The following is a 12,763-nucleotide window of genomic DNA, read 5'->3' on the forward strand; positions in this document are numbered from 1 at the left end:
TGGAGAGGAGGGGTCATCCTAGCTGAATGTTGAAGAATGGTGGGATCCGAACAATCGAAGATGGGGAGGGAGAGGGGGCCTGAGGTGGCCAGTGCAGAGAACAGCCTGAGTGCAGACCAGTCTCAGCACACGCACCTGCCACCCTGCTGCCAGGACGGTGGGCATGTGTCCTCGGGCCACAGCCACCTTGATGACCATAAACATTCCTGTTTCCTCTGCAGTCCTAGCTGGTTCTCTAGTAGCTCTAGATTCTGGAGGAGCAGTGTCCATCCCCTGCTCCCTCTGAGCTTTCTATCCACACCTGAGAGGCATTTTATAATAGCCTGTTGATAAAACCTTAAATACAGTACCCCTGGGAGCTGAATTACCCAGTGGCACAGCTGTAAGTATGTAAGGACCATCGGGGTGTGACCAGTGGGGCTGGCAGGTGCAGGGAGGGGCAGAGCATGGCCCTCTGCCCCCGGTCCATGTCCTGAGCATGACCAGGACTGGCCTGAAGGAGTGGGATAGGAGCTGTCTGATCAGAGAGCCCTTCCTCGGGGTCCTCTGTCCTGACCAGCTTCTTCTCTGAGACCATGAAAGAACAGAGCATATGGCTGGGGCAGTTTGGGGAGGAGCCAGCCTCTGGGGTCAGGCCTGGGACCCTGCACCGGGATTCTACCTGAAGCAATTCAGCCCCAAGCAGTGGACTGCATCCCAGGCCTGAGGGGTCTGACTTCAGCCTGCTGGCAGCCCCCACTCACCACATTGTGGCCGCAGGAGTCTTCTTCCATGACTTCTATACATGAAGCCCAGGCTCCCTGTGGGGTCCCTCGCCTGCTCGGAACACCCTCCTCTTCTTATTCTTTTGACCAGCTTCTTCTACCTGCCCTTCAAATCCCAACCAAAACTGTGCAGATGGGCTTTCCCATCATTCCATCATGGCCTGGATGAAATCAGAGCCCCTGGTGTACACTCCTGTGTCCCTCAAATTCTAATAGTTATTATTAAATACTCATTGTTGAGTATCATTGTCATTGTTGGCTGAAAGCCTGCCATCACTGAAAGCTCTGAGGACAGGGCAGTGTCTGGCTGTTGCTCCCTGTATCCCTAGCACTTAGCATGGGGCCTGGCACGCCGTGGGTGTGCAGGGAGTGTGACTGAATGAAAGACAGAATCTTTAGCAGAGCCCACACCTTTCTGAAACCAGAAGCACCCGTACTCCAACAGCTGAAACCTCCCTTCATCTCCCTGGAAACATCTGGCAACCTCCACAACTCAGTCCAGCTGAAGGAAGTGGAAGGGCCAGCCAGACCTTGCACCAGGGTGTGCTGAGGACATACGGCCGGGGGCACTGGGCTGCAATCTTTAGCTAGGCTGGAGTGGGTGGCAGGAGAGGTGGCGCCCGTACTGGATCATCCTGGTCGATGCCACTGTGTCAGCTGCCCAGAGTGGGCCACAGAGGACAGAGAGGCCGCCCTACACTCTACAAGGCAGGTCGTGGAGGGGTGAGGCCTTCTTGGGCAAGGGCGACTGGGCAGTGTGGTCTGTTAGGGTGTCGGGAGTGTCAGGTGGGGAGGCAGAGCTCCAGGCTGTGTCAGGATATCAGGAGACACAGAGAGGAGGCCACAGTGAAGGTACAGGACTTGCCGTAGTTCCTGCATCATGAAGCTCTTCCTGACGAGTCCAGGCTTTGCTGAGCACACCAGCAGTGTGAAAGTGAAGTCCTGGTCATGTAGATCCGGAAGGTTGGCGCCCCTGGGACAAGCCACAACCCAGCAGGTCTCAGGTGTTGGGGAGCAGGTGAGGCAGCAGCAAGCAGTTGGGCTCACCTGGGGCCACAAGGTCCCCACAGGCTTTCAGGGCTCAGATGTGTGAGTGGGAGTGGGGGCGGAGGGGAGAGGCCGTGGAGGAGGGTACAGGGAGAGAGAAGGATGGGTGGGAGGAGAAAGTGGGGACGAGGAGGAGGAAGAGAAGTGGATAGAGAAGGAGGAGGGAGGAGTGGGGAAAGAAGAGAAATGAAGGAAGGGGTGAGGAGGGAGGGGAGCCCTGGCCGAGTGGTTGTTGGGCAGGCCTGGTGCAGGCAGTGTGGCCCACATGCTGCCCCTCCAGACACAGGGCTCAGCCTGGTGGCCGGGGGCAGGGAGCCTCTTGGCCTAAGCCTCACATTCACAATTGCCTCTTTACATGTAGATGTTGGGAATGGTTCCAAGTGAGGTTTTAATGTCAGGAGCAGTAATTTGTTAAATGTAAGCATTTAAAACCTGCCACAGGATTTATATCCGCATCTTGGTATGTCTTTGGTTTTTAATCTATAAGAGGCCTGATAAAGTGGATGTGGTCCAGACCTCTGGGCCTGGGCAGCCCCACGGGGAAAGCCTTTTTCGGGGAGAGAGCCTCTGGCCACGGGGGCCCTAGGCCCAGTTCCCACTTGTACACATTGCTGGATGTCTCACCTCACTGGCTCTGCAAACCCTGGCCAGACACCAAGCCTCCCCACAAATGGGAGAACTTAGGGTATTTTAATCCCTTCTTTTTCACCCCATTAGTGAGGTAGGATCTCACCCTATGGTTACGGGATGTGTGAACACTTGACACCCAGCACTGGACAGACAGATTGACAGCAGTTTATCAGTCATACGTGTTCACAGCCCCGGGGAGGAGGACTCAGCACTCCACACCAGCCACAGGGGGGTCACACTCAGGAGCAATGTGAACCACCTGGGGCTGTGGAAGCAGGCTTTGTACTACCAAGAGGGCGAGGTGCCCCTGCTTCCCACGGGAGGACGTGGTTGACTTGGCTGAACAGTTCTGAGGGCTGGCAGGGAACTGAAACCCACTACTCAGAGAGAAGCAGGAACTATATCTGGTCTCCCGGATAAGGAGATTGTCTGGCCTGGGGACCTTATCCGCAGGAAGAGAAGTGGAGGGGGAACTTGTGGTTAGACCATCTGAGGCCCTCCCAATTTTATCAGATGTCGGGGTGGCACACAGTAGGCTTCATATAGTGCAAAGGAACTAATAGGCTTTGAGCTCCTTCCTCAGGTGCAGGGTAGAGGAGGAAGGCTGGAGCTGGAGCAGATGGCAGCATGGTCAAGGGCTCAGTGAGAGCTCGGGAGAGGCTGTCGGGGACTGTGAGGGCCCCAGGAGGTCACCCAGGAAGACACATTGAAGCTCTCTGGCACATTCTTGCCCCTGCTGTGCTTAAACCAAATCAAACGTATTCCTGGTAGAGGACCATTCCATTTTTCTGATCTGATGGAGAAGAAATACATTGAATTGAATGAAGATGCATTGAATGTCTTCAGGCCAGCAGTCTCAAGGTCCAGCCACCAAGAGGGCAAACTGACCTTGACAGGGGCAGGCTCAGGATCCTGGCATGTGGGAAGCCCCAGAGTATCTTCCGTCCCCCTTCTCCCCTTGAAACCCTAGATCTGGGCTCACAGGATGGCCTTGGGGAGCCATCAGAAAGATGGAGACAGGCTGGGCAGGGTGGCTCATGCCTGTAATCCCAGCACTTTGGGAGGCTGAGGTGGGCGGATCATGAGGTCAGGAGTTTGAGACCAACATAGTGAGGTCAGGAGTTTGGCCAACATGGTGAAACCCTGTCTCTGCTAAAAATACAAAAAATTAGCTAGGTGTGGTGGTGCGTGCCTATAATCCCAGCTACTCAGGAGGCTGAGGCAGGAGAATCACTTGAACCCAGAAGGCGTAGGTTGCAATGAGCTGAGATCGTGCCACTACACTCCAGCCCGGGTGACAGAGCAAGACTCTCCCTAAAAAAAAAAAAAAAGGAAAAGAAAGATGGAGATGTGGCCCAGGGCCGCACATTCCAGATCTCCATGGTTTCCTTTGGAGTCGTTGTCTCCATCTTTTCAGACTGACAGGTCAAACCCTCTAGTGTGCCCTTAACCCCAGCAGTCTCTGCACCCTCCTTCCACTTGGGCTTCGCTGCTCCTCTGAGCCCAGTGCCAGACTCAGGGGCTGCACAGGACCCCGCCCTTGCTTTCCTGGTCCTCATGCTGTGCTTCCCTCATCCCTTCCACAACCCTGACTCCATAGGTGCTGAGCTTCTTCCTGCAGTGGCCAGTGCTCCATTGTCCTTGTCATGCTTTTCTGACTCCAGTGAGGGGACCGTGTATTTGAATATGAATCTGTTTTGGTCTCACTGCAAGATTTGGGACACTTTTCCTAAAGCTGGGAAGGGGCTGGTGGTTCAGTGTGCAGGTTTCGCAAGCAACAGAAAATGGTACACCTGGCCTAGGCACTTGCTAAGACCTGGCAGGACCTCAGGGGGGTATCTGGCAGAGGCCCACCCTTGCTGCCACATCAGGGGTGATGTGAGACTCTTCCCTGAATATTCTGCTGTGTACAGGACCCGCAGGAATATTGCATGATCCTAGGGAGGGAAAGACGCCTCACTAAAACCTGACCAATGCTGGCTTTCTCGTCAGCCTTGGAAAGTGGCTCATGAAACACTGCATACTCGTTTTTTCCTCTAACTATAAAAGCAATTCGTCTTATAAAATTTAGAAAATGGAAGAATGTGAAGACCACCAGACTCACCCAGTACCCCATCATCCAGGAGAAAGCACTATTGCCATTCAGGTCTCTTTCTCTCCAGTCATGATTTATGCCTGTCTAGTGATGACTATATGCGGTTTACAGGATGTGGGTTCCACTGTAGAGTTCTGTTTGCTGCCTTTTGTTTAACAGCTGCACAATATTCTCCTGTGTGGATCTGCTATCATACATTTCCCCTGTTTTTGGGCTATTTGGGTTGTTTCCAGTTTTTTTGTTTGTTTGTTTTTTTCTATTATTAATAATGCTGCTGGAAACGTCTTTGTGTATTGGTCTTTATGTATGTCTCTGATAACGTGATTTGTCAAATGTCACTGTGTAAAAGACCCAGCTTGGGTGCCCAGTTGCCACACATGCTGGACTCTTCCAAGTTCCAGGAGCCTGCAAAACTCCTGAGCCTGTCTTTCCAGAATGTTCTTCCAGCCAAAGTCTAAGATGCTGATGAGGAAAAAGCAGAGTAAGACTGTGATGATGCTGGAGAGTGTGTACTCTCCAGTACAGGGATTGCTGTGGGCTGACCTGTGTAAGGAGGTGTCCTGACCCAGAGCTCCAAAGCTAAATGCAAACACCCATTTTCAGAGCTCTTGTCCCTTTAGCGAGTGTGTAGTGTGTGCCAGATTAGAGCTAACCTTCTCTTTACCTGCCTGAAGCATTCAAGTCTTCCCCACAACCCTTTAAGGTGATAGTATTTCTGCCCCTGATTGACAGACAAGGGAACTGAGGCACAGTTAGAGGCTAATAACTTGCCCAGGATCCCAGAGTCAGTGACAATGCTGGAACTTAAAACAAACAAAACCACCCACCACAGTGCAGGGACGGTGGCTCTGACACAAACGTAAATCGCATCGTCACTAGCTGCCTCCCACATGCCTGTTCGCATTTTCACTTTCTCTGCTGCTTGGGTTTTACACAGCCCATCTTCCGGGTGGGTGTCTGAATACTTCCAATTCAGGACTGTTGAGCCTGACACTTCCTCTGCATTCGTTTGGCTCAAAGCTCCTGTCCACCTCCATCCACCGCATCTGAAACTTTGAGAAGGAAACTTCAAAATGTCATTGGAGCTGGAACAGCACGTTTGCCGGTGGGGGACCCTGCTGTGACTCACTGCTGGGCTCAGAGCCACTGAAAACATTTCTCTTGGTAAGGGGGCCACTGCGGCCAGCAGAGCTTTACAGGCCCAAGGCTCTTCCTGAGCGACCTTCAGAAGAGAGGAGGCACTGTGCAGTGCTTCCAGAAGGCCTCCCACGGTTCCCAGGGGAGCGGGGACCCATGGATGTGCTGAGGAGAGAGATCCAGACTGTGGGTGACACATGCAAGTGCCCAGTTGCCACGCACACTGGACTCTTCCAAGTTCCAGGAGCCTGCAAACCTCCTGAGCCTGACTGTGTGGGCCTGACACTTCCAGAGTGTTCTTCCAGCCAAAGTCTAAGGTGCTGATGAGGAAAAAGCAGAGTAAGACTGTGATGATGCTGGAGAGTGTGTACTCTCCAGTACGGGGACTGTCGTGGGTTGACCTGTGCCGTCCAAAAGACATGTTACAGTCTCAGCCCCATTATTTCGGAATGTGACTTTACTTGAAAATAGGGTCTTCGCAGATGAGATTTGTTAAAATAAGGTAACACTGGATTAGGGTGGGCCCTAAATCAATGGCTGGTGTTCTTATAAGAAGGCCATGTGACAATGGAAGTGGAGATTGGCGAGATCCAGAAGCAAGGAGACACATGGAATGGATTCTCCCTGGAGCCTTCGGAGGAAACATCGCTCTGCAGACACTGTCATTTTGGACTTGGCCTCCAGAACCGAGAGAATACATTTGTTTAAAGCCACCCAGGTTATGAACACTAATGTAGGGGGTGAATTGGAGGGCTTGGCCCACCCGGAGGCACTAGTTTCTATTCCTAGGGGCTGGAACGATGTCCTCAAAAGAGGAAGGAAGGGTTAGGACAGGATTTTCAACCCAGAAGTCCAAGTAGAAGGAGACATATTTGAAGCTTGGCCCTTAAGTCTGTGCTCTTGGCTGTCTCAATGGTCTGTCCCGGGGGCCTCCCCAGTTTGGTCAGACTCTGGGGCCTGTGTGGGCCTGACAGTGCATATCCTCTGTGAGGACTGGTCTGGCTGAGAAGTTTCTGTGTGTTTAGGGATCAATACTGAGACTGGACTTTGTACGTCCACACCAGAAAGTAGAAAGTGATTTCCTTTAAATCATCTTAAAAAGTTTCTGACTAGAATTTTAAGTCTGTTTATCAGCACAAGGGACTCTATATCATCCTTCTCTCACCCCCTATTTCTCTATTTTAACTGGAAGATAAAAATAGTTAATCAGAGAGTCAGAGTTGAATGGGGAAAGCACTTGATTCTCACATTCTTTCCTTTTTCTCTCACTCGCAAAGTGAATTTAGAGATAGGGAGCAGCTGGCTGAGGGAGGAGCACCTCAGTATCTGTATTGATGGAGAAGAAACCCGGTTGGGTCCATGAGGACCCACAGCTGCCACCGTCAAAGCCTCAGCCAGCATAGGCCGGAGCAGGGGTAAAAGCTTATCCCCAAAGCCGGGCAGCAACCTGAGTGACCCGGCTCAGAGTGAAAGCCTTAATCCTCCCCTCCTTTCTCTTTTTGTCATTATTTAAAAATCCTTCAGTCCCCTTCAGGGTTCAGATCTTAAAGCTGTTAATTCCTGCCCTCCCACCTTTTTAATTTTTTTCGAGACAGTGTCTCATTCTGTCGCCCAGGCTGGAGTGCTGTGGCACAATCTCAGCTCACTGCAACTCTGCCTTCTTGGTTCAAGCTTTTCTCCCACCTCAGCCTCCCGAGTAGCTGGGATTACAAGCACGCGCCACCATGCCCAGCTAATTTTTTGTATTTTTAGTAGAGATGAGGTTTCACTATGTTGGACAGGCTGGTCTTGAACTCCTGACCTCAGGTGATCCATCCACCTTGGCCTCTCAAAGTGCTAGGATTACAGGCGTGAGCCACCGTGCCCAGCCCCCGATGTCCATTTTTTATGCATATGGTTATTTATTATGTCTGCTCACAGCCCCAGGAGGACAGGGATTTTATTCCTTTTGTTCACTGCTGTGTCCTCAGTACGTAGAATGTGTTTGACCCATAGTGGGTGCTTAGAAAGTATTTATCAAATCAATTAATCTGAAAAAGATTGCTGTTTTGCGGAGACATGTGCTGACTGTGTTCTCAAATCCATGTGGAAGGAGACAGAGAGGGCACACACTTTTTTCCTTGAAAGTGAAAAAGAAGAATCCAAACCACATATTCACAGTGCCTGTAATTTCTCCAGAGTACCTTTACAGGTATAAAGTGCTGGAGTCGGCGTTACAATTACCGTGTCACTGATGGGAAACAGAGCCTGTGTGGAGTGAAATGAGTTGCTCATAGTGACACAGGGTGAGGGTCGGGACTGGACCAGGAACCCTGCTGTCCTGCCTGGAGTCCATGTCCCATGCCCTGGATCAGTGTGGACTGTAAAAGTTGTATTTATTAATTTATACTTGAATCATGGCATTGAAAAAGAAAACCAGCTGATCCAGCGTTTTCCAAAATGTATCGTAAGACTCTAGGTCCTCAAGATCCTTTGTGAAAAATCTGCAAACTTTTGTTCCTCCCGCAAAGGATGTAGGGGAAGGTATCACACACACATCTATCAGGATCTCTAAGTCCTACAGGAAGGGGGCCCATTTAACTTCATCGGAGTCCTGTGTTTTCCTCTTGTTTTGAACTTTAGGAGCCCGCCCCCTTCCCTCCCTTTCTCTCTCTGCCTTTCCTTTCTAGCAGTAAGCATCCTGCAGTGGGAAATTTGGATGCCATCCAATTCCTTGGTGTCTTTCTTACAAGGAAAGCCCTCATTCACCATTTTCAGACGGTGGCTTGGAGGCGAGAAGGGCCTAGGGCTGAAACCTCGCTGCTAAAGACTCAGGCCTGGCAACAAAACCCTCCTGGGCTCTTGTGCTGGCTGGTCCTCTTGGGAAGGATGGCTGGGCTCTAGAGGGTGGGTGCCTGGGGCGTTGCTAGCAGGATGGGCGTTCTGGGGTAAGGAACGAACTCCCATAGCTGGCAGCTGCCCTCCTGGAGCTGAGTGGAACAGTCTGTGGTTAATTATTTGCTTCTCCTGAACAGCGCTGCCTACTCCGACCCGCAGCTCCCTGAGCCTGATTACATTACCCCTTCCACGCAGATTCATCTCCAACTTGTTTGATGCCTCTCCAAAGAGCTCCATCTGGTTCCCTCCCTATTCCTGACAGGTGGCTAACACAGCTCTCTGAAGCCCCAAACACCAGGAAGCATCTTCTGCAGAACTGACTTGGCTTTTATGTCACATTGCTGTCTCCCCATCGTGTATTTGCTACAACCACAGACATTTGTATGGAAATGGAATCCGTGTTTGTAAGGGTTCATCTGCTCAGGCTGCCTTGTGAGCAGGCACTGGGGGACAATCTGCCCAGCCAGCACTCACCCATGTGGCTCCTCGGCTCCCCGGGCAGGACTTCTCCAATCTCTGAGAGTGGGGGATGCCATTGGGTTGGGATTTATGGCCCGTGTGAGTCTTCCTGGGCCACAGGAGCATCTGCTTCAACACTGCAACAACATCTCTCCATCTCGAAGCGTATGTCTCTAAGCATATAGGGCTGTCACTTGCTGGGCTGTGGGCCGTGCTGTGGAGCGCTTGGCCAGAGGGTGGGGCCATGCTGCACCAGGAATAGCGGTGGGGAGGCCTGGGGCCACGGACTGTAACAGAGGCACAGAGGAGCCACGTGTGGCACATCAAGAGAGGGGTTAGGCACGAGTGCACCTTTTTCCATCCAGATACACCCCACATGAGCATGAACTCAGCGTTTACAGAGCACTTTCACCTCCCTTCGGAGCTTTTCTTCAGGACGGGAGTTACCGAGTGAATGCCTGTGTCCTCACCAGATTCATCTGTTAGAGGTTAACCATCAATGCCAAGGCATTAGGAGGTGGAGCCTGTGGGAGGTGATGAGGGTTGAGGGGAGGGCATGTGAGTGGGGCCCTCCTGATGGGATTAGCGCCCCTTGTAAGAAGAGAAAGAGACACCAGAGCTTCCTGTCTCCGCCATATGAGGACCCAGCAAAAAGGCAGCAGGCTGCAAACCAGGAAGAGGGCCTCCTCAGAACCTGGCCGTGCTGGCAGCCTCCTCGGAGTGCCTGCCTTCACCGCTGGGAGAAACACGCGTCTGTTGTTTAAGCCCCCCGGCTGTGGTGTTTTTTTACAGCAGCCTGAGCTGACCAAGACAATGGGAGACTTCAGCTTGCAGGAAGAGGAGGTTCATCGGCTCCAGGTCACACAGTCTGGTCCTGCAGCTCCAAATTCCAAGCCCCTTGCTCAGTACCAGTGGGTCAGGGTCAGAGAATTCCAAGGAAGGCCAGGCTGGGGAGGGGCCCCTGAGGGTGGGGATGGGGACAGTCCACCCTGGAGATGGGGACCCACTCTGCCCCATGGTTCAGAGCAGGCCTGCCTTGGGGATCCTCCCCTCCATCACTCTCAGGCTGTATGGTTCGGGGCCCCCCCACCTACACCACCCCCACCTTCGGGAGTGCATTAGACCTAGGCCTGGCCAAGCCAGTAAATGCCTATTGAGCACCTTCTACATGGCAGGTGCTGTTCAGGTGCTCTTCAGGTGCCTGGGAAGTAGCAGTGAATAAAATAGGCAAAAGTCCCATGCTGTGGACTTTACATGTTGGTGGAGGAAGACAGACAATAAAAGTCAAATATCCACTGCATTAGAAAGTTAGAATGGTTGGGAGAACAATACAGTGAGGAGGGGACAGGGTGTATGTGGGTGGAATGGAAGTGGGGAGGACTGAGGAGGTGGCAGCTGAGGAAGGGCTTGAAGGAGGGGAGAGAGGAACTCGGCAGAGGGAACAGAGAGGGCAGAGTCCCTGAGGCAGGAGCACTGGCGGGTGGGTTTGAAGAGCAGCAAGAAGCTGCTGTGACCAGAGCAGAGAGGAGAGGATTTGGAGGTGGGGGCTGAGGTAGGGCCTTTGGCTGGTGCTCAGAGGGTGATGGGAGGTCACTGAGGGGTATGGGGCAGAGAAATGCCACCGTCTCCCCCACATTTTGACAAGAGCACTCTGTGTTGTGATGAACAGCTGGTAGGGAGGGGGCCCTGCTGAAGGCTGGCACAGCATAATCCAGGTGAGAAACAGTAGAGGGGGCAGAAGGAGTCTGACTTGGTATGTATTTTGAAATGTTTGCTGTCCACTTGAATATGGAGTGAGAGAGAGGGAGGCAGTGAGGATACTTTCAGCATCAGCAAATGGGAAGATGGATTTCCATTGACCGAGAGGCAGATGAATGTACGAAGAACAGTCTTGCAGCTAAAGACAGGATTTCCCACTTGGAAATGTGAGGTTTGTCATATCCCTTAGAAATGCAAGCGAGGCTGTCAAGTGAGCCTCCAGCTCAGGGTGGGTTGAGCTGGCGACACAAAATTGGGAAGCACATGGAGGGCATTTGAAGTCAGGAAACTGCACAATGTTGCAAGCTGGTGATTGCTGGTGCAACGCAGAGGAAGCCTGAAGCTTGCATCCTTAGACATCCAGTGATAAGCAGTGGCACAGGCCAGGTGGAATCCACACAGATTCTGGAAAGAAGCCGCCAGGGAGGTGGGAGGAAAGCCAGCAGGGTTTTCATGCTGGCGGTTGAACCTCGTGGCTTCTTGTCACCCCGGCCACTGCGTTGCCCATGGTGCAGGCACAGGACCCGTGTTGGTCTGATCAGAGCACAGCCAGGGTACTTACTGGAGTCACAGAGCACAGGAAGCAAGCTATTTTCTGTCTTACCGTGCTTAGCTGGGAAGAGGAATGAGTTGGGAGCTGTTGGTAACCATTTTCCCAGTCCAAGTAAGCAACTGGCACCAGATCAGAATTGCCAGATGCAAGACGCAGAGGGAGGCAGAGTCCCAGGCCATTTCAGCTCCACATTCAACCATGCCCCAAGCTCCTGGCTTTTAGTTTCATCAGCCAATAATTTCCTAATTTTGCTCAAATCGGCTTAAGCTGGGTGTCTGTCATTTGCAACTCAAACAATTCTGACCAAAGCATCAATGCACCCAACACCCACACGGAGAGAACCTCCCCCACCGTCATTTTGAGGCTGTGCCCTCCAGTTGAACACCTGTTCTCTGTGGCACTGACTCCTCTTTCCATAGGGACATCTTACAACAGTCGCCTTTATCTGAGGTTGTGCAAAGAGGGATGGAGGAGAAAACAATGGAGAATCACTGGTGAGGATTTTTTGTTGTTGTTGTTAAGCATTTTAGATAAATGTATCAGTTTAATTGAACAAATAATTTGTGAATTGGCCAGCGTCTGGCACTGGGGTAGGCTTAGAGAGACTTTGGTGCTGTCCTGTGGATGGAGAGAATTTACAGACAGAAAAAGGGAAGTGAGGTAAAGAAAAGGGAGGTGACTGGAAAGCAGAAGGGAGGTACAGAAACAGCTGGATTGGCTACAGCTCTGCATGTGCCTTATTTGTTGTTGTTGTTGTTGTTTTTAGATGGACTCTCCCTCTGTTGCCCAAGCTGGAATGGAGTGGCATGATCTTGGCTCACGGCAACCTCCACTTCCCAGGTTCAAGTGATTCTCCTCAGCTTCCCAAGTAGCTGGGGTTACAGGCACCTGTCACCATACCTGGCTAAATTTTGTATTTTTAGTAGAGATGGTGTTTCACCATGTTGTCCAGGCTGGTCTTGAACTCCTGATCTCAGGTGATCTGCCCACCTTGGCATCCCAACCTTGTAATGCTGGGATTACAGGTATGAACCACCACACCTGGACCTGCATGTGACTTATTTGAATATAGTTTGACAGTTGGCCATCTGTGAGAGGTTGATGTGTGCCTGTCGTGATTGGTTGACACCTGGCTACTTGTTATAAGATAGGCTATAGTCTGTTTATATACTTAGTTAGAGCATAGTTTACTATGTATAGAGAAATCTTTAGACCAAACTTAAAATATGTTAGGAGGCAACTTTAGGCTAAACTTAATTTAACGTTTTGTTTTTTTTCGATGGTTTGTTATTTTCCTTATTTATTTGAAAGAGTGGAGACCAGGGGTGGTGATTCACGCCTGTAATCCCAGCATTTTGGGAGGCTAAGATGGGTGGATCACTTAAGCCCAGGAGTTCGAGACCAGCCTGGGGAACATAGTGAAACCCTGTCTCTACACAAAAT

The 12,763-nt window shown here is 51.5% G+C and overlaps 1 long non-coding RNA gene across 1 annotated transcript; it reads left to right on the forward strand.

Annotated features, from left to right (window-relative positions):
* The first annotated feature begins 4,755 nt into the window (after positions 1-4,755).
* On the forward strand, positions 4,756-12,101 carry LOC117065869. Its single transcript, XR_004430066.1, has 2 exons — positions 4,756-6,722; positions 8,688-12,101. It is a non-coding gene; the product is annotated as an uncharacterized LOC117065869 (long non-coding RNA).
* Positions 12,102-12,763: the final 662 nt, after the last annotated feature.

Source organism: Trachypithecus francoisi, unplaced genomic scaffold, assembly GCF_009764315.1.
Source record: "Trachypithecus francoisi isolate TF-2019V2 unplaced genomic scaffold, Tfra_2.0 Lachesis_group2, whole genome shotgun sequence".
In the NCBI taxonomy this organism is placed as follows: domain Eukaryota; kingdom Metazoa; phylum Chordata; class Mammalia; order Primates; family Cercopithecidae; genus Trachypithecus; species Trachypithecus francoisi.